General features: G+C 37.9%; 1 protein-coding gene across 2 annotated transcripts in view; it reads left to right on the top strand.

Moving 5' to 3' along the window:
- NCKAP5 (NCK associated protein 5) overlaps nucleotides 1–23,401 on the top strand; it is a 916,311-nt gene that overhangs the window by 30,326 nt on the left and 862,584 nt on the right. The window lies entirely within an intron of this gene.

The following is a 23,401-nucleotide window of genomic DNA, read 5'->3' as shown; positions in this document are numbered from 1 at the left end:
AGAAACATCTTGTTGCCAACATTTGCTGCTCTCACAGCTAAGACAGATCTCTGACGTCTGTATGAACAGAGATGCTGACAATTGCAAAAGGTCCCCAAACACCAGAGAACCTACAAAGAACTTCTATTTGACTCTATAATTTAACTGTCACCTTAATCTACCTGTATCTATGGCTATTTGCAGAGTAGGATAAAGAGAGAAATTGAGCAAAATCCTTGTTTTCAAAAAGGGCATAAGAGAATGGAGGATTAATTTCCATCAGAGGTAATAAAAGTTATGATGCAAATTTGGCATGGATTCTTAGGGAGCAATTTAACTATGTTCACATCCCTAGCGTCTAGCATAATGATTGACTTATAGTGGATCATAGTATTTGTTGAAAGTTGTGTTTTGGATGCAATCAACATGAATTTGAGCCATTTAAGCACACATTAATTCTTTAAGAGATTTTCTCTCATTCCATTTGTTTGTTCACTGGGCAAATACTAATAGAGCTACTATATGAGACTAGGAGTGTGTAATGAATATCAGTGCAATTCCAGCCTAAATTTTGACATTTGCATAGGCAATCTAGAAAGTGGTTTATTTGAAAATAAAGTGCTACTGTGTATGGGAGTTGTTTAGTATATTACAAGATAGGCAAAATGAATATTTGTTGTGAGGAAGTTTGCTTGATTAATTAAAAGGAAACTATTATATGGTTCACCTCCGTAGGCCAATGAAGATATAATTTTATTTATAAGCATCTCAGTGCTGTAGAAAGACTTCAGGACATTCTGGAGAACGTCTCTCTTCCTTTTGAATCCCATCTGGGTGGCCTCCAAGGGGCCCCATGTCTCCCTAACCTAAGAGAAACCTTCCTCAATTCTTGTGAATTTCCTCCTTTACAAGAGTGATATGTGCCAACTCTGCTTCCTTACTGCATACCCATTCATGGGAAACATTTATTGTGAAACATTTAAGGCAAGAAATTGTATAGAAGAACACATTGAAGACCCGTGTATCACCACTCGGCTTAACAATAAGACTTTACAATAAAATTTGATGCTTCTGTGATACTCCAGTTGCATCTCACTTCTTCCAAATATGCAATGATGCAACCACTATCTCGAATTTGGATTTGGTAATTATCACTTCCATATCATTCTTCATAGTAGTACTAAATATGTATTCATGCCTAATCACGATGTCATATTGTTTTCCATAGTTTTAATCTCTATACAAATTGTGTCACACTGTATGTGTTCTTCTGTAACTTGGTCTTTCAGTATTTTCATTCCTTACTGTGTTGTGAGATTCATCCATAATGATGGTGTTCCATTGTATGAAATTTCATTGTATGAAGTGCAGCCCCTCCTACTGGGAGGAAGCTAGGGGTCCAGTTAGCTTCTTACCAGGCAGTTTAGAGACAGCTCCTTATTCATTGTCACTTGTCACTGCAAACCAAGTTTTTCTTTTTACAAATAATGTTGCCATGGTCATGTCTCCTTGTGGACGTGTGCAAGAGTTTTTAAGGGTGTATATCTAGGAGTGGAATTGCTGAATTGTAGGGTTTATGCCTCGTCAGATTCACTGGAGGTTGCCATTTGTTCTTCAAATGAATGACCCAACTTATATTTCAACCAGTAATACATGGGTTCACATTGCTCCACATCCTCTCCAACAATTGATATTGTCCGATTTATTAATTTTTGATGATTTGACAGGTAGTATAAGATGCTACCTCAGAGAGGTGTTTTGATTATGATTAAGATTGAACAGGTTATCTTATATCTGTTGATCATTTATGTTTCCTCTTTTATGAATTGCTTTTTCCTATCTTTTTGCCATATTTTTTCTGTGAATTTTATCTTTTTCTTTCTAACTTGTAGACATCTTGTGTTCTAGATGCTTCCTCTGTATGGGTCTATATGTTGCAAATGCTTCTCCCACTCTATGGCTGCTTTGTTTGTTATACTTTTGACTTAAAAACAAACTTTTTAATCGTCTTCGGTTAACAGAATTTTAACTTTTGGATGTAATGGCATCTATAGTTATTGTCTAGCTTCTAGGAGCTATCTAATTCTCAATTACTTTGAGTTTTGTTTTAATTCATTTTTCAAAAGGCTATTGTAAAAAGACTATTTGTTATTTCTTACTAGTTGCCCTTAAAATTCTATATGCATTCTTAACTTAATCTAATAACTCTCTCTTCCTTTGTGAAAAAAATCTCATTTGAACTCTTTATTGTTGTACCATATTTTAGTTCTCTTGTTTTTGTACTTCCTTAATTCAACACTACTGTATTGTTTTTACCACCAATACCTATATATTTAACAATTGCTTTGCTCATCATTCATTTCGGACTCTCTGTATTCTTTTAGTGAAAGTCTGTTCTTGACAAACTAAAATTTTTGTTTGTTAGGAAATACATTTCTTTGACTTCATTCTTGAGTAGGGATTTAGCTAGGTACAAAATTGTAAGTTGAACTTATTTTCTCGTGGCTTCCTGAAAGATCTGCTATCATTCTAATTTTAATTTTTTGTAGATGTCATGCTAATATTTTTTTTGAAGGTACTTTCTCTCTGGCTGCTTTTAAGGTCCTGTTTATCTTTGGTGATCTGTAGTATTGTTATGATATGTTTGGGTGTGGATTATAAATAAAACCACATTTTTCTTTTAAAGTTCTGTACTTCCTGAACCTGAAAATTCATGATTTTCATCAAGGACATGTTTTGGTCATTATATTTTCAAATATTGTCTCCTTCTGGAACTCCAATTAGATATATGTGAAATCTCATGTTATTTTCCACTTCCCTTAAAACTCTTTTTCATATTTTTCATCTCGCTGGCTCTATTCGCTACATTCTATAAACTTCTAAAAATCTATATTCTAGCTCATTAATTCTCTCTTTCCTATTATGTCAATTTGCTTTTTAAATCACTCAATGGATTTTTAATTTCAATAATTATATTTCGGTTGTTTCAATGATTATATTTTAATTTCTATAAGTCCAATTTGATTCTCTTTCAAAATTGCTTTTTTATGTTTTGTTATCTCTTGCGAATTCTGATATTTGAAGTGTTTTTTATTTCTGCAAACTCTTTTCCTTGTCCACTTGTTTCCTTAGATATAATTTTGAACTGAGAACTTACTGACTGCTCTTTATCTGTGGCAATCCTGCGAGGTCTGGGTAGGAATTTATTTCTCTGTATTTACTTCTGCTGTGCAATCTGGGATGCTCCCAAATCACAACAACATTCAGTTAGCATTTTGACTTGTGGTTTTCCAAACTCTGATGTTCGTATAAATTTGAGCTCCAAGCTCACATGGAATAGGCGTGTATTTAAAAATTCTTAGTTGTGAGGGAGGAGTGGGAAGTTTCATTTGACAGATTTAGGAAATCAAAATACAGGACACCCAGTTAAACTTTATTTTCAGAGAAATAATAAATAATTTTTTTAGTATTATAGTTGTCCTAGATTTTATCTGGCTACTCATAGCCAGGGGTGATGGGGGAGGTTTTGTTTTCCTAACATGAGCTGAAGCTGATATTATACATTTCCATATTATATTCCTTTGTGGGTGAGTAGAATTTTTTTTTCTCATCCACCATTTTATGGAATACCAGTTATTTCAAAAGTCTTGGGTTTGGAAGGCATCTAAGTTCCAACTCCCCACCTCGTGACAGCTTTGTGTCCTTCTCCCCCAGTGGTTCTAGGTCCTTGGAGTGGAAAATTCCATCAGCATAGTCACTGATCCAGCATTTTCTTTCCTCTCTAGTTGTCTGCTTCCTTTTTTGTTTATTTGGTTGGATTTTTTTAGCTCTTACAACTTTCCCTGTCCTTTCAAGTGAGATATGCATTTAAAAGGGTGTTTGCTGTGTTTTATCAGTTATGTTGCTGGAAGCAGGAACACTGCCATTTGCTGCTCTGTAACCAAGCCCTTGCCCTTAACACTGACCTAAAATTGCTCTCTGAAAATTCTGCCGGAGGTGCTTTATTGCTGAATCCAATTGCTTCTTCTTGAGAGTTGCCTACTTGAAAGCTCTCATTTCTTGGATAACGTCCTTTTTTCACTGACTTCTGTGACTCCCGTTTTCCTCTTATTGGTCTACCTTTCTGACCAGCCATGGTCAGTCTTCTTAAATGGCTCCCTTTCCCGTTGCTTCTTCTTTGGTATAAACATGCCTCTTGGAGAGTCAATATACTCCTAAGCTAGTGTCCTGATCTCCAAACTCTGCAGGCTAGCTTTCAAGTTATTTTCTACTGCAATCTTTCTATGAAACAGATCTTATGACAATTCTTACCCTAGGAAATCTTTGATAACTTATTATTGCCAAAATATGTAATCTTAGCATTAAAATTCCTCTATAATGTGACTCTTAGCTATTCCTTCTCCAACTTTCTCAGCTACCAAACTCTCCATCCACTGTGCTACTCTGTGCTTCTTGGACTGTGATGCGGTTTCACTCCTTCTGTCTTTGTTCATAACCCTGGAGTATCTGCTGTTCACTGCCTGTGTAGTGAAATCATACCCTTCCTTCAAGATTAGGTCAGATTTCACCTTGATGAAGGTTTGGCCCATTCCCACCTTCAGTTGGCTGCTTACTTAGTGCTTTATTCATGCTTTCATACAACACATGTATTTTGTGCTCTTATAGTTGTTTTTGTCTCTCTCTCTCTCATATTTTTTGGATGCAAACTATCTTTTTCATTCTATTACCTTAATTCTGAGCACAATACTGTATAGTTGGTAGCCTTCAACAACAAATTTATTAATGATTTAGTTCAGATGCTTGTCATTAGTGGTTATGAGGACACATTAGGTAGGACTTATAATAGCATACTAGGTTTTATTCAAAAAATGAAGATCAACTTAGAAAAATTGCTACAGCTACATAACCAGTATGAACTGGAAAAGTGTTTTCCTTAATCTTCCATATTGTCAGAGGAGTCCTATTTCCACGTTGGATCTTCTGGCAGACTGATGGTCATAAGACTGGGGATTCCTAGAATCTCATGAAAAGTCCCATAACTTCCGTGGCCTTTGAAGTATGTTCATTCCTTTCCCCAAATCTTTTCTTTTCTTTTCTTTCTCTACTTTAAAAATCACAATGCATATATTAAAGTAGAGGTAGGCAGCTTATGCCTATTTAGGGCATTTATTCAAATAGATTGCACTATTATATCAGCCTTCAAGTATGTGCAACACGTGTGAATCTCATCCCCCTTCCTTTTTCTCTGTCTGCACAGGGTTGCCAGCTTTAGCCAATAAAAATACAGAACAGCCAGAGAAATTTGAATTGTAGACAAACATGAATAGTTTTTCAGTATATGTCCTGATATTGCATGGGACATATTTACACTAAAATATATATATATATTGTTTATTTGAAATTCAAGTTTAACTGGGCATCTTGTATTTTATCTGGCAACTCTACATTTGTACCACTTCCAGCTCCTTGTTCCTTCTCATCACAATCATCTAAAAAATACACAAAGGGTTTCTACATTCAGAAATGAAGATTCCATAGAAGTGATTTCCCCTGGAAAACTGTCAAACAAGGATTCCCTAGCTTGCAAATTTTAAGCGTGGAGTGGAATGTAACAAGGCAACAGGATAATTAGTTCTATAGTAGGGTGGTGAAAAAATAGTCTCGTAGTGAAAAACTGGTCCCAGCTGTGGGAGTTTACTAGTGTAAGTATGTTTCTGGTAATTTTTGCAGTATAACTGAAGTATTGTGGCAGGCGCATCTGGGTGACACACACTCTGTAACTCAGTAAAAATGCCTGGGAGAAAGCACGTGTGTGTGTATGTGTTGAGTTAAACAGCTCTTTGTTATGAAGGAGTGGAAAGGAGACATGGACATTGTGCCGAAATGCAAACTAATTGATGGACAGTATAATTACTAGCTTAGTTAGCACCCCGGGACTCTTTTCATACAGACAAGCTGTAAATTTAAATGGAAACCAAAAGAATAGTACACAGCCCATAGCTCTGCATTCCATTACTTCACATATGAAATATTTAGTGAGTAAGAGAGAGGCTTAACAGATAGTAGCTGGAGTGATTAAGGTAAGACTGAAGTAGCTGCTAAAAATCTCCATCTAACCATGTGCAGATAAGGATTCCTCTTTGAAGGATTAAACTCTATTCTTTGCTTGGGATGAGGCAATGCACTTTGGAGTGCTGAACAGTCCAATGATCTCTTATCTTGGGCCCGAGCCTTAGACAGTGCAGTCTTTTCAAGATTATGTGGTTTGGGGCAAGATGGATCTATTCATGAGCCCAGTGAATCACGGTATTTTTATCTTTTAGATGCTTGCTATTTAGTGTCATTGAAAGTACATGAGTTTTCCAAACAGACTGACTTGGCTTCAAATCCCCAACAGCACTGCTCCTTGAATCATGACACAAACTTTCTGAACCTCAGTTTATTTCTCTATAAAATGAAGTCAATACTGTTCATCTCTCAGGGTTGGGAAGTGGATATACTGGGCTTATTAGATGCAAACTGCCTGGAGTTTATGAATTGCCCCATGAAGGTGGCCTTATCCCCCTCTGTCTGTGTGTTGTCTCAGATTCAGCTCTTTGCCTGAGCCTGACGTTGGGGATGCTGCCTGGCTTCCCATAGTCATACACTTCCTGCTTGCATATCTGCCTCTTTTTGAGAGTCCTTAATTTGAGGGTAACTACAGTTGAGGGAGAATGTTTGCCCTAGGCTGGACATGGCAGAGGGCTGTCCTTTCCAATGCCGACTCCAGTCAGTTGGCACTGGCTCTGCAGCAATGTGTTGAGAAGGGCCGTCAGGCTGCCCTGGGTGTGGGGAGAGATAGCCTGTGGTTGACTGATGAAGGCTGCCTTTTGCACAGGAGCGGAAAGCAGTAGCATCCGTGCTGTGTGCTTGATAACTTTCTCCTCGGTCAAGTTATGAAGTAGGCAGTTTGTCTTCAGGAAGTGACTTCCCCTATCTATACTCTTCCCTTCACTTTTTGTGCCGCTTTCCTCGAGTTCACTAGTATTCATATATGGGCTTTGTGACAGGGAAAATGAAGGATGGACTCATTCGTTTCTGTTAGAATTTGGGGACTTACCAATCATTTCCTTCTGCCGAGGGCCCTGAAGGAAAAGGCACGGTGCTCTGTGCCAGCTGTAGCTGCCAGACTCTCCAGATGCAAGCTGGTGGTTGTCGGTCTGTGTATGTTGCTGTTACAAAGCAGCCCTACGCAGGAGTACCTGAGGATGGAAGCTTCTCCCAGCCACCCATCAAGCCCTTTGCAGTCCTAACCTCCCAAAAAAGGTTCAATGAATCCGGCTTTATACGTGATAAAGTTTTAAAACAATCTATTCTATCCAGGGGCCTGTGTGGATGAAATGATTTCTTAGTTTCTGGGAAAAGCCGAAAACCCGAAATAACCTTCCTGCTTTTTGGCCGTTGACTGGATTCTCACTGATTACAGGTGTATTTCTTTAGCTTAGACCTCTATTAAATTGTAACTTTTCTTGGAAGAACCTAAGGGTGGCAGCATGGAAAAGGATATTTGAGAAGAGATTAAAGAAATGAGAAAGAGAAATGATATCACTGTGAATACAGAATCTAGACTCTCTAGGAAGAGATGGACAATCTCAGAAGCAGGCAGGATGAGACAGGAAAGTTTGGGGAACTTCAACCTTTCTGATATCTACACATTACACTAAAGAAGGCCATTTTTCAAAGTAACATTGGTTCTGATTATTATGGTAGAAATTTTGCAAAAATGTGGAAAGTATACAAAAGAAAATAAAAATCTCTAATAATCCCACAACAAGAATTGACCCAGTTAGTTAACATTTTGGTGTAGTTCCTTCTAGTCTTTTTTTTCCCCAGACGTTTACACATTTGCATATAAACTATTAACCCAGGCAGCCCTTATTTGCCCAAGGCTACAAAATAAGATCACCTTTTTAGTTTTCTTTATCCTTCACTTTTAATGTCCAATTATGCTAGCTTGAGTTCCAACAGTGTACAGTCATGCACCACATAATGGAGTTTAGGGCAATGACAGACTGCATATGTGATGGTGATCCCGTAAGATTAATACCATAGAGCCTAGATGTGTAGTAGATTATACCATCTAGGTTACTGTAAGTACACTCTATCGTGTTTGCACAAGAACGAAATCGCCTAATGACACATTTCTCAGAATGTATCCCCGTCATTAAGTGATGCATGACAGTGGTTGCCAGAAAGTGTTCCTCAGCAGCTTATGAGAGTTTTTCAGAGGTTGGTCTCATACGTGCTCAGAAACAGACTCATTCTGCTCTGGCCTCCACTGTGTACAACCATGCTGTGCCTGCTGCTGCCCATGTGACACAACCAATTTGATGATTCCCCCGGGTCCTCCCTCGGTGACCACTAGTGATATCACCACTCCACCTTTTGGGACAAGACACTGCTCATCCCTTGGCCTTTCCCTCCAGTTCTTGGGATAGCCCTTCCCTAAACTCCCAATGTGCAGCTGAGAACAGGCTGTGTGGTTGAGAAGAATTTACTGAAATTTAGGTGTTACAGAAGAGAAACGTAATAGAAAATAACTTAAAACCACTTCTAGAAATGCCCACTTGTAAAGTTGAATGGCCCTGGCCTCAAAGGGAATGGAAATGCCCGCTCTCCAGTAGAGTCCAGGAGTTGCCTTCTTCAATTTTCATGGACTGCCCCAGTGTTAACGCCTGTTACAGAATGATTGACAGTAAGAACTTCCATTCCCTTCAGAAAATAGAAGACACCAACCCCACCCACAGGAGGATGGTCTGTGTCGCCTTGGGGACAGATGATTCACTCATACTAGTTTAGAGAACGTTGTCCAGAGTCTAGGTTGTTGCTGCATCATGCCCAGGATGGCCCTTGATTTATCTCTGACGTTACATCTCTTTATATGACAAACCTCTCCATCTTTGAGCTATACCCTTTGCAAAAAACCGCTAACGGAACATCACATCTCTCTAAGAACAAGCAAAGATTTGATGTTTTGTGACCATCTAAGTCCTGGTTTAGAGAAGAAATATTCTCCAAAGGAACCCATCTTCAGAGATGTAATTTTAAAAGCAGCTGTTTTACATTTATTAAGCAACATCTCAGTCAGAACCTTCTGCATGCAAATTGCTTCAACACATTTACATGTTCGCTCTTGCTTTACATTACATAACTTCAAGGGACCACACAGAAGCCAGGAAGAATCTCCCCAAAGATAAAGTGAGACACCGCATACAAATTTTAAAGCAGCTCGTTTTTTAAAATAAGCTTTCAAGTCGGATCTCCATCTGTGATACAATACACATGCATATTTGCATAATTGAAAATCATACTTTACATATAATTCTATAATCTGCTTTCTTTAATTTAATTTTCCATTGTGAACATTTTCCAATATCATTAAAAATGTGATATTGATAAAATTATCAGTGATAACATATAATTATATTTTGAAAACATGATTTTTAACGATTTTGTGATCTTCAAATCTGCAGTTGTTATGATGATTAAACTTCTTTCTTCTTGGGGATTTAGATTGTTTCCAGTTTATTAATATAAATGACATTAAGATGAGCATCTTTGCACATATATGATTGTCCATTTTTATGATTGTCTTCAATAATTCAGCTTTTATTAAGAAACCACTTTAAACTTAATGGCTTAAAATGAACATTATTATTTTTCATGATTCTGTAGGTTGAATCATGACAGAGAGTCTGTATTTCCGGTCTGTGTTGGCTCTTCCAGGGCTGGGTGGTCTAGGGTGACCTAACTCACATGTCTGGGACAGCTGAGATGACTGGGTGTCTCTCCATCTGGTCTCTCATCCTCCAGGAAGCTAGCCTGGGCTTATTCATTGTGGCAGAAGGGTCCCCTACAGCAGGAGAGGTCAGGCCCCATTCACAAGTAATTTTTAAGTCTCTGCTCATGTCACGTTTTCTCAAGTCTGATCGTGGCCAAAGCAGGTACCGTGGCCAAAGCCAGAGTCAAAGGATGGAGAAATACACTTCACCTCCTGATACAAAGGGAAGCAACGTCATCTTCAGAAGGGGCCTGAATACTGAGAGGAATGAGGGCAGCTGCAGCCAGTTTTGCATACAATCTATTGCACTTTCTTTGATTTTTCTGAAAGTAGAATTATTGTCTCAGAAAGTATGAACTTTGTTTTATTTTTTTATTGTTTCTCAATGCATATTGCCAAACGTATCCTATAGAAAATTTGTACCGATTTGTATTTCCAATAGCAGTTATATAGGCAGAGTGCCTATATAAAAACATTCATGCCAGTATTAAATACTATACATTTAAAGATATCTGAATTATATATTCTATTTTAATTTGCATTTTAAAAATTACTCATGGACATTAAAGTTTTATAAGGTTATTGGCTATTTATATTCTCTGCTTTGTGAATTTTCTTTTTATACCTATTTTCCTTGCACTTTTCTCATTGATTTGTACATGCTTTTTATAAAGGAATAACATTAATCATTAACGTGTTATAGTTTGTACAAATATTTTTCCAGCCTTTTGTTTTTAAAGATATAGGAATTTCAAACTTTTATGTATTCAATATATTTTCCTTTGTGATTTATTTCATTGCTTATGAGACGAAAAATGTATTACTACCAAGACAAAAATATTTATTCATCTACATAATCTTCACTTTTTTGTATGATCTCCTTTCTAAACATTTAACTATTTAATTCATCTGAAATTTATTTTGGCATGTGTGATATTATATAAACTGCTTTGTCCCCAAGTAACCTCTTCTCTTTAACTTCATTTAAAATTTTATACCTTTTTCAAAAAGTTACTCTGAAAAATTTCAAACATATTCAAAATTAGAGAGAATAGTATAGTGAATCCCTATGTATCTATCTCCTAGATTAAAAAATTATCCACTAATACCCAATCTTATTTTACCTATTCTTACTCATGTCCTCCCTTCCAATTACTTAGAAACAAACCCAAGAGGTCCCATCATTTCAGCATCTGTCTCTGAAAGATTAAGGCCCTTTTTAAAACATAACAATATCATCATACCCCAAATATTAATAATTCTTTAATACAGCATTTTCACAATTGTGTCATAATTTCTTTACACTTTGAATAGGAATCCAAGTAAGTAAGTAAATTGCAACTGGTTCATGTCTCTTAATTCTCTTTAAACTGGTAAACTTCTTCCTCTCTTATTTCGCTTGCAATGTATTTGTTGACTAAAATAGATTGTCCCATAAAATTTTTCACATTCTAGATTTTGCTGATTGAATCCTGTGGTGTTTGACATCTTTCTCCACCCTTGTGTCTCCTTTTACTTGGTATTTAGATCTACAAGCTGGACTAGATTCAGATTCCATTTTTGAGCAAAAATAGTTTATAGATGATATTATTATATATTTCTTTCAGTATGAACTTATTATCAGCTTGTCTCCCTTTGGAGAATAATAATTATGAATGATTATTGCCCAGATGCGTTAATTAATTATAGATCTGGGGACAATATTCTTTTTTTTTTTTTTTTTTAAAGATTTTATTTTTTCCTTTTTCTCCCCAAAGGCCCCTGGTACATAGTTGTGTATTCTTCGTTGTGGGTCCTTCTAGTTGTGGCATGTGGGACGCTGCCTCAGCGTGGTCTGATGAGCAGTGCCATGTCCGCGCCCAGGATTCAAACTAACGAAACACTGGGCCGCCTGCTGCGGAGCGCGCGAACTTAACCACTCGGCCACGGGGCCAGCCCCTGGGGACAATATTCTATTTGTATCCTTTATCCTCATTTACTCCCAGAATAATTCGATAAAAAGAAACTTTCCCTCATCTGCTGGCTACCTGTGTACAATTGGAAAAGGAAAACCTTGATTCTTTACTTTCGTTTAATAGTTTTCAAAATGCTGAGTTGGTTTGTTAGCATCCTCCTATGGTGATCAGTTAGATTTTTTTTTGTTTTTTGGTATTATTATGAACTAATGTATTTAAACACATTTAATGTCTTTCAATCTATCACTATTATTAATGCAGTTATTGTTCTTAATGATGCTCAAATTTCTCTCATGTTGGCCAATAGGAGCCTCTTCAATCCTTTTGGATTGAAGCTACTGAATCCTTTTAGCGTGGGCTTACAGGTCTTTGGAGACTTTCTTGCTCTCTGGCATGACAAGATGTTTCAGCCTCCCTGTGTCTATCTCCTGCCTCACTCTAGGGTCATTTATTTATCTGAGGAAACCTGGTTCCTTCTGGTGGAAATTAGTATGTGGAAAGCCCAATTTGAGTTCTAGGGGGGCTCATTGCTACTGGATTGGTCATTGTTTCCAGGGCTTTTTCGTTATTCAGAACTAAGAAATATGCATATTATCTTTAAGATAAAATGTATCATGGATTTAAACAGAGTGCTATGATTCACATTCAGAACTACAGAATTTTAACTTCACCATATTGATCTTACACCGATTTCTTTTTCCAATACTAAAAATTAATTTGCAATGACACCAACATAATCACTAATTTGCTTTATTTCACAATACACATGCAGTAGTCTCAGAATAACTGCCAAACCTATTCCAATAATTGATTATTGAAAAGAGTTTGTTAGTTGTTTAGGTTGGGGGGAGTGTGTGTTTGTGTGTCCTCTTAGGATATATTCGACTAAGGATGTTCAGTGAAAGTCACCAGGTGCTTCCTCTCTATACATTATGCCACCAACCCACACACAGGTTACTCTGTTTCATTTTGCTTTCAGTTTTTAGAGTTTACTAAATTTTGATCAGTCTGTGAAGTTTTTTTTTAATATAAAGTGCTACAGCTGTATCTCATAATTGGAACATTAAATCAAAAGTGTCACTAAGTATGATATGTTTAATGTGACATCCAAAAGCATCACATGTGTGCTGAAACATGTCAAAGTTCTGAATCTTGAGTTAATAAAAGGGCTGTTAGGGCAGGGAATGGTTCTACTAAGATAGCATCATAATGCTGAAGGTAGACCTAATGAATAGTGTGATCACTATGAGTGCTGTGATATGCACTGAGAGACATCATGTAGCAATTATAGTGTAATTATTGCCAACTTGTTTACTGTTATCTTGACCCTTTTAATCCCTTCAACTATGCTGCCAAAATCCTGGTATCTAAAATTGTGCCCTGAACAAAACACACAGAGGAAGGAAGGAGGGATGAAGCATGCTGGCCTGTGGTGGTCTTACTCCAAAATCCTAGAGCACTGTAGCAGGTCCCCATGGGGGTTGAATTTATGGGAGGGGCTGAGAAACTCGTTGGTAGAAACTCCTTCTAAGGGATGACACTTTGGGGACAGAACTTGGTTCGTTGACAGTGGATCGTCGGAGAGGGCTGCTTCAGAAGATTCTTTGAATGCTCTCCCCAAGGACTCATGCAAGAGCTGTGAGAAAGAAGGAGACAAAACTAAAGGGAGTGCTTTCTTCAAGTTTCTGTTAACACTCTAAGAACACAACCAACTCCTGCTTTATAGCTCAATTATAATCATGTGCTGTTCAAGATTGAGTAAGAGCCTCTTTCTCACTTTGGTGAAGGGGCTGCTGGACCACTCCTAGAACAAGGAAGAGAATGAGGAGAGAGATCTCAGAACAAAGCCAGTCCACATGTGGAACAGAAGCAGCTATAGAGGACGTTTCTCCATGAACTTCAAGAAATAGCATAGAGGAGTGACATCAGCATCATGGTGGAGTGAGTTGTTCCCTTTGTCTCTCCACTCCAAGTTACAACCAGTGGGACATCCACTGATGAAGAAAGGACTCCCTGCACAGCATACCAGAATGCCTCAGAGATCCATACATCTATACATCTGGAAGTGGTAGACTGTACACCCAAGAGACAGTGGAATAGGGAAGCAGCCCTCTCTCTGTCCCCAGACAGCAGTGATCTAAAATGCAAAAGCTCCTGGCAGGGGCGGTGATGCCCTGATCTAAGATTTCAAGAAGTACACCAGTGTGCACCAGTGGCCAGGGCTGCAGGAGCAGACATGGCACTCATGGCTTAGCCCCTGCCCACCCCCAGTAGTGGCAGTTAGCACACATGTCCTGGAGCTTTAGGACACAGAGCAGTGCTGGTGACCCAATCTCCTCCCTCTCCCCTGGCAGTGGTGCTGGTCTTTCTAGCAAAAGGGACAGAATCCAAAACATCAATATCTCTGGGAGCGGGGGGATGCCCTGACCTAAGGTTTCGAAAAGTACACCAGTGCATGCCAGTGACCGGAGGCTGCAGGATTAGCAATGGTACTCGTGGCTTACCCCTGCACCCCCCCCCCCCAGCTGTAGCAGGTGGTACCTGTGACCTGAGGCTTCAGTGGCCACAGTAAAACCCATGACCCAGCCCCTGGTGGTAACACCCCCGATATTGGTTCTACCAGTGGTGAGGGATGCATTGAAAACCCCAGGCTCCCAGCAGCAGCAGTGACACCTGTGAACCCAGAACCCCTGGCAGCAATGCAGCCAGCACCTCCAGATAACCTGGGAGCAGCAGTACAGGTGGTGCATGGGGTAGCAGCACCTGAGCCTGTGGCGAGCACTCAGAGAGCCAGTGGGGGAACATGAGGCCCAGGTGACCCTGGAAGCAGCATAAGTGCTCATCCCAGTGGTGACACCTGAGACTGTATTGACATTGTAAGCAGCAAGGCACCAGCAACTTTGGCGGCACAAGCAGCACAAGGAGGACATTGACAATGCCTCTAGCAGAGGTAGTGGAGGATAAAAATTGCAGGCCCTCAGATACAATCAGAAGCAGCTCAGAATCAATGTAACCAAAGCCTTACCCAAGTAAGAAAAGAATTTACTACTACAAATATGCTGGCAGAGGATCAAATTATCAAGCACCATGAAGAACTACAGTAACATGGTAGAACACAAAGAAAATGACAACTCTCCAGAAAACAAACTGAAGACACAGAAGATTGCTATCTAACTGACAGACAATTCAAAATAGCTGAAATGAAGAAACTCAACAAGTTACAAGAAAACTCAGAAAGACAGTTCAATGAGCTCAGGAATAAAATTAATGAACAGAAGAAGTACTTCACCACAGAGACTGAAACTCTAAAGAAAAACAAACAGATGTTCTGGAGATGAAGTACACACTTAATGAGGTGAAAAATAAAGTAGAAAGCTTTAAAAATAGAGCAGACCATAAGGAAGAGAGAATTAGAAAACTTGAAGATAGAAATCTAGAAATGATTCAGGTGGAAGAGGAGAGAGAGCTAAGGTTTTTTAAAAATGAAGAAATTCTACAAGAGATATCCAACTCAATTAGGAAGCAACATAAAGATAATGTGTATCCCAGAAGTAGGAGCTTATTCAAAGGAGTAGAGAGCTTATTCAAAGAAATAATAGCTGAGAACTTCCCAAACCTGGGGAAGAAACTGGTTATACAAGTACATGGAGCTCATAGAACTCCTAATTATCTCAACGCAGAGACCTCCTCCAAGGCATATTATATTAAACCTGTCTAAAGTCAATGACAAGGAAAGAATATTAAGCATGGCCAGAGTGAATAAAATAGCTTACAAAGGAACCCCCATCAGGCTATCAGCAGGTTTCTCAGCAGAAACTCTACAGACTAGGAGAGTGGAATGATATACTCAAAATATTGAAAAACAAAAACTATCAGCCAAAAATACTCTATCCAGCAAAGTTACCCTTCAGATATGAAGGAGAAATAAAGGCTTTCCCAGACAAACAAAAGCTGAGGGAGTCCATCATCATTAGACCTGCCTTAGAAGAAATGTTGAAAGGAGCCCTCTGACCTGAAACAAAAAGGCAAAGGTTTACAAAACTTTGAGCAAGACAATAAATAGACAGAATCAGAATATTGCAACTCTATATCAGAATAGATTAGTAAACACTTAATTATAACATAAAGCCTAAAGGAAAAGAAAGCATCAAAAAGAAGTATAACCACTTCAGTTTTGTAACAAACTTACAACACACGAAAAGATAATTTCTGACAACAAAAACATCAAAGGAGAAGAGGAAAAATGGAACCTGCGTAGGCTAATGGAGATAAGATGCTATCAGCAGAAAAAGGATAATCTCATCTATGAGACTTTTTTATATGAACCTCATGGTAACCACAAAACAAAAACATCAGAGCAGAGTCACAAATCATAAATAAAGAGGAAACTAAGGCATACATCACAGAAAACCACCAAACTGAAATGGCAGGCAGAAATAACAAGGAAAAAGAAAGAATGGAAATACAGAAAAACAAGAACGCAAATGATAAAATGGCAATATTAAGTCCTCATATATCAATAATCACTCTAAATGTAAATAGATTGAATCCACTGATCAAAAGACATGGGTGCCTGGATGGATTAAAAAATAAGACCCAACAATATGCTTCCTCCAGGAGACCCATCTCAGTTCTAAAGACAAACAGATGCTCAGGGTGAAAGGATGGAAGAAGATACTCCAAGCAAATGACAACCGAAATAAAGTGAGTGTAGTCATACTTATATCAGACAAAATAGACTTCAAGCCAAAAAAGATAACAAAAGACAAAGATGGACATTATATAATGATAAAGGGATATTCCACCAAGAAGATATTACACTTATTAAAATATATGCATCTAACACAGAAGCACCAAAGTATATAAAGCAACCATTAACAGCTCTAAAGAAAGAAATTGACAGCAGCACAATAATAGTAGGGGGCCTCAACAGCCCACTTATATCAGTGGATAGATCATCCAGACAGAAAGTCAACAAGGAAACATTGGCCTTAAATGAAGCACTAGACCAGATGGACTTAATAGATATATATAGAACATTCCATCCAAAAGCAGCAGAATACAGTCTTCCCAAGTGCACATGGAACATTCTCAAAGATAGACTATATGTTGTGAAACAAAACAAGCCTTAATAAACTTAAGAAGATTGAAATCACATCAAGCATCTTTTTTGATCATGGTGGTATGAAACTAGAAATCAACTACAAGAAGAAAGCTATAAAATTCACAAATATGTGGAGACTAAACAACATGCTACTGAACAACTATTGGATCAATTAGGAAATCAAAGGAGAAATAAAAAATACCTGGATAAAAATGAAAACACAACACATCAAAACTTCTAGAATGCAGCAAAAGCAGTACTAAGAGGGACATTTATAGCAATATGGGCCTACCTCAAGAAACAAGCAAAATCTCAAATAAACAATCTAACACTATGCCTAAAAGAACTAGAAAAAGAAGAACACACAAAGTCTAAGTCAGCAGAAGGAGGGAAATAATAAAAATCACAGCAGAAATAAATGAAATAGAGACTAAAAAGAAAATAGAAAGCATCAATGAAGCTAAAATCTGGTTCTTTGGGAAGATGAACAAAATTGACAAACCTTTGTTTGGACTCACTAAGAAAAAGAAAAGTTTCCAATAAATAAAGTCAGAAATGAAAGAGGAGATATTACAACAGAGAATACAGAAATGCAAAGGATTATAAGAGAATACTATGAAAAGCCATGTGGCAACAAATGATATAACCTAGAAGAAGTGGATAAATTCTTAGAATCATACAACCTCCCAAAACTGAATCAAGAATATATAGACTCTGAGTAGACCAATCACAAGTAAAGAGATTGAAACAGTGATCAAAATCTTCCCAGAAAACAAAAGTCGTGGACCAGACAGCTTCTCTGGTGAATTCTACCAAACATTCAAAGAAGATTTAATACCTATCCTTCTCAAACTCTTCCAAAAAATTGAAGAGGGTGGGATGCTTCCTAACTCATTCTATGAGGCCAACATTAGTATGACACCAAAACCAGACAAGTATAATGCAATAAAGGAAAATTAGAGGCCAATATCACTGATGAACATGGATGCAAGAATCTTCAACAAAATATTGAGCAAACTGAGTATGACAATACAGTAAAAGGATGATACACCCTGATCAAGTGGGTTTTTTTCCAGGGATGCAGAGATGGTTCAACATCTGCAAATCAATCAATATGATACACTGCATTAACAAAATGAAGAATAAAAATCACATGATCATCTCAATAGATGCAGAGAAAGCATTTGACAAGATTCAACATCAATTTATGATGGAAACTGTGAATAAATGGATATAGAAGGAAAGTAACTCAACATAATAAGGGTCATATGTGACAAACCCATAGCCAACATTATACTCAATGGGGACAAACTGGAAGCTATTCCTCTAAGAACAGGAACCAGACAAGGATGCCCACTCTCACTTCTCTTATTCAAGATACTACTGGAAATTTTATCCACAGCAATTAGGCAAGAAAAAGAAATAAAAGGGGTCCAAATTGGAAAGGAAGAATTGAAACTGTCACTATTTGAGGATATAATATGATTCTATATATAGAAAACCCTAAAGAATCCACCAAAAAACTATTAGAAATAATTGACAAATACAGTAAAGTTGAAGGGTACAAAATCAACATACAAAAATCAGTTGCATTTCTACACACTAAAAAGGAACTAGCAGAAAGAGAAATCAAGAGTATAATCCTTTTTACAATCTCAACAAAAAGAATGAAATACCTAGGAATAAATTTAACCAAGGATGTGAAAGACCTATGCACTGAAAAATATGACATTATTGAAAGAAATGGAAGAAGACATAAAGAAATGGAAAGATAAACCATGCTCATGGACTGGAAGAATAAACACAGTTAAAATGTCCATAGTACCAAAAGCAATCTACAGATTCATTGCAGTCCAAATCAGAATCCCAATGACATTTTTTACAGACATAGAACAAAGAATCCTAAAATTTATATGGAACAGCAAAAGACCCCAAATAGCCAAAGCAATCCTGAGAAAAAAGAACAAAGCTGGAGGTATCACACTCCTTGAATTCAAAATATACTATAAAGCTATGGTAATCAAAACAGCATGGTACTGGCAGAAAAACAGACACGCAGATCAATGGAACAGAATTGAGAGCCCAGAAATAAAACCATACATTTATGGACAGCTAGTTTTTGACAAAGGATCCAAGAATATACAATGGAGAAAGGAAAGTCTCTTCAATAGTGTTGGGACAACTGGACAGCCAGATGCAAAAAATGAAAGTTTACCATTATCTTACATCATACACAAAAATTAACTCAAAATGGATTACAGACTTGAATGTGAGACCTGAAACCATGAAACTCCAGGAAGAAAACATAAGCAGTCTACTTTTTGACACCGGTCTTAGCAGTATCTTTTGGAAAACCGTCTCCTGAGGCACAGGAAACAAAAGAAAAAATAAACAAATGGGACTACGTCAAACTAAAAAGCTTCTGCATGGCAAAGGAAACCATCAACAAAACAAAAAGACAACCTATCAACTAGGAGAAAATATTTGCAAATCATATATCTGACAAGGAGTTAATTTCAAAAATATATAAAGAACTCATACAACTCAGTGACAAAAAAATGAAGAATCCAATCAAAAAATGGGCAGAGAACATGAACAGACACTTTTCCAAAGAAGATTTACAGAGGGCCTAAAGGCACAAGGACAGATATTCAAGTCACAAATTATTAGGGAAATGCAAATCAAAATGACAACGAGGTATCATTTCACACCTGTCAGAATAGCTAATATTAAAAAGACAAAAAATAACAAGTGTTGGAGAGGATGTGGAGAAAAGTGAACTCTCATACACTGCTGATGGGAAAGCAAACTGGTGCAACCACTATGGAAAACAGTATGGAGTTTCCTCACAGAAATTAAAAACAGAAATACCATATGATCCAGCTATTCCTCTTCTGGGAATTTATCCAAAGAACATGAAAACACGAATTCAAAATGATATGTGGACTCCTATGTTCAGTGCAGCATTATTCAGAATAGCCAAGACTTTGAAGCAACCTAAGTGCCCGTCAATGGATGATTGGATAAAGAAGACGTGGTATATATATATATACAATGGAATATTACTCAGCCATAAAAGAGATGAAATTGTTCCATTTGCAACAGCATGGATGGACCTTGAGGGTACTATGCTAAGCAAAATAAGTCAGACAGAGAAGGACAAATATCACATGATTTCACTCATATATGGAAGATAAACAAACAAATACATAGATACAGAGACCAGATTGGTAGTTACTAGAGGGTAAGAGGGTCAGGGGAGGGTGAAAGGGGTGAAAGGGGTGAAAGGGCACATGCGTATGGTGACGGATGTAAACTAGACTTTCGGCAGTGAATACAATGCAGTCTATACAGAAGTCATAATATAACGATGTACACCTGAAATTTACGTAATGTCATAAGCCAATATGACCGCAATAAAATAATTTTAAAAAAGAAAGAAATAGCATAGACACCTCTAGAGCAAACAGGAGAGCTGTGGCTGATGCCACATCACAGCTAAAAGACTGTGCTAGAAGTCTCCAATTCTGTTTCACATCCTGGATTATTCTATTTTCAAGCTAATATGAAACATTTCCTCTATGTTTTTGAATAATTGAATAGGGACTAAAAGGTTTTGATGAGAGGTTGAGCTAGATAAATACTATTTAGCTACTGTTATTGCAACCCTAATTTTAGTGCTGTCCTGGTATGGATGGAGGATAAACATTCCTCATGAAGAAAGTTTTTCTCAATAATCATAGCAGTTGACAACTGTATAAATCTTTCCCATTATAAAGTACTTTGCATCCATTGAACATGAGAGCAGTGGAAAAGGTCACTCTCATATTGTGAACTTTCAGCCAGGGAAATAATTCTATCTAAGGTCGTAGAGATGTCTCTGGGGGAATATCTGCAGGGGACCGAGTCTTTGACTCTGCTCTTCTATGATTTTTTTTCTGTGATTCCTAGGGAAGTGAGGAGCATCAACTTAAAAGCAAATTCGTTTGCTATTTTAACCTCAAAACGATTTTATTTGGGAATTGCAATTCAGAATGTGCATGCTAAGGCAAACCATGGGCAAATACAGAAAACAAAGGAGGCGAGCTGCTTTTATAGAGACAAAGGAGGAGTAGAGAGAGGCTGTCCTAAACAAAAGCCTATTGGGAGAAAGTAACAGTTCAGGGAGGCAACGGCTTCTCATTGGCTGGGCTGTTGCCAGGTTGGGAGAGAAATCTTCCTTCAGTAGTAAAGTAGTTATACTTCCTGCGGAAGACGCAAGTGTACCAACGCTTCCTGTTTGGTGTAATTGAGGACGTATGATAGGGCATGAGAGCTCCCCCTACAAGCCTTCCCAACTTCAATTTAGTTAAGTTTCTTTTATTCATTTCCACAGGAGGAAGTGCCTTCAAGGTGAGATTTTGTATGGATATCTAAGTTTAATTTTACTTTACCTCTGATGATGCTCTACTCAGCCCTCATAAACTGTTCATTTTCGCTATTTGCATTCTTTTTTTCTTTGCAGGGAAAGATTGGCCCTGAGCTAACATCCGTTGAGAATTTCCTCTTTTTTTTTTGTTTCATCCTCAAAGCCCCAGTACATAGTTGTATATCTTAGTTGTAATTTGTTCTGGTTCTTCTATGTGAGCTGCCACCACAGCATGGCAACTGACAGGTGGTGTGGTTCCGCGACCAGGATGTAAACCCAGGTTACTGAAGTGGTGAGAGCACTGAACTTTAACCACTAGGCTATCAGTGTTGGCTTGCTATTTGCTTTCTCAATCTTGTGAGTTTCCTCATGGGAGGCTATTCAGTAGCATCCATTCTGAGGTCTTCCTTCTCAGTACCTGCTACTTACCAAGGCTGTGTGGTAGGTGATTAATCCAAGCTCCTGATGGACTGGGTGACTGAACAACAAAACCCTCTTAAGGACAGCATTGCAGAAGGCTTTGCATCCATTCAGTCTTTCTTAAAGTTCAGGTAGATGAAGCTAAAGTGTTCTTGGCATTAATTTGATCCATTTCCCCCTCCTTGCCACACTACTTGCCACGTTAGCATTGTGGCACTTGTAGGAACATAAAACTTACCTCCATATTTTTCTTAGCATTTTTTAGCACCAGTGTATTAACAAGGAGGAGACAAGGAGTAATGGGATTTCCCAGAGAGAATGTTTACATTGATCCTAAAAAAGAGCTTAAAACCATAAAATGTGAAATGCCAACTTAATGATTACAGTGTCTTACATTTGTTCATCATTTCACAGTACTGTAAAAAGTACTTCAATAAATATTATTTGGAAGACCAAAAGGATCAATTGATTATGTAATGAAGTACTGCACTTTTAAATGTTCTAGTAAAAAACAATGCTTAGTATATTTGAGACTGAAGATCACGTGGGGGTAAAGAATGACGTGCCTTTTCACCCAGATGCTCTTAGTAGGTTCAAGTTTTTCTTTTTCCTGTGGGAATAAATCAGTTATGCCACTTGTTGCGAGACTAAATCCAGACACTTTATCCAATGCCTACTTCTCTTTTTCTTTACACAATAAGATCTTATTTCCATAGTTAAGCTGGGTGTATCTCCTTGAAGGCTTTTTGGCATTTTTCTGGTTTCGAATTTCCATCGTATCTTCCTAGGAATTCCAAGGTCATCACTGGTGTTGTTGGTGTTCTCAAAAATACGAGAAGCCCATTATATCCTACTAATGCAGCCACACTAAGTAGTGAGCTATCTGTGAAGAAAAATTTTATTCTTTCGATTATGAGCAAAATTAATAACATACATATGTGACCAGGGCAGAATGTTGAAATGCCTCTCCTGATGTCTAAGAATTTGGGCTGACATGACAAAGTTGAGATCTATGGGTGGTAAGTACACCCACATTCTGTAGGGTGCTGCTAAACACTTCCACATAGGATGGACTATAAGTGAACAAATTACTCAAAAACCACCAACCTGCCCAGTCTATAAAGGAGAAGTTTAGAAAACCTGAAAACAAGAATTATTTGAAGGGGGTTTCATAGGCGAGAGGATGGTTTTGCGCCTCTCTTAGAGAGAAGACTGCAGGAGCCTACAGGGAGAGCCTGTTAGTTGCCACCCTCCCATCACCCAGCCTTTTCATCTTTGGTAGAACATTTTAAAGCAAATCTCAGACATCATGTCATTTCATGGGGGGTAAAGAGTCTTGCTGTATTACTGAAGATAAAAGACAGACAACAAAATAACACAAGAAACCTTTTAGAGGGGAGAATTCCTTTTGTCTCTGACTGACAGCCAAGCGAACAAGAGAAAACATGGGAACTCCAGGGAATTGAGGGGCCCATGAACCTGCCATCCTAATAGATATTGCAAAAGGAAGCAATAAAATGAAAGGGTGAATTCTCCCCAAATGACCACCTGCCTGCTCTTGGCTGCATTCTGGGTGCCACCTTGGAGGACTATGGCTGCTGTAATCTTGAGGACAGGGGAAGGGGACAAGAAAAGCTTTCTGTAGCTGGCAGAGGTGGAGGATGCTACAACCCATTTCTCGCAAGTGATCTGATGGATGCATCATGTGTCAACAA

This window comes from Equus quagga, chromosome 4, assembly GCF_021613505.1.
Source record: "Equus quagga isolate Etosha38 chromosome 4, UCLA_HA_Equagga_1.0, whole genome shotgun sequence".
Classification (NCBI taxonomy): Eukaryota; Metazoa; Chordata; class Mammalia; order Perissodactyla; family Equidae; genus Equus; species Equus quagga.
Note: the sequence above shows the minus strand (reverse complement) of the source record. Positions and strands in the feature narration are given on the sequence as shown.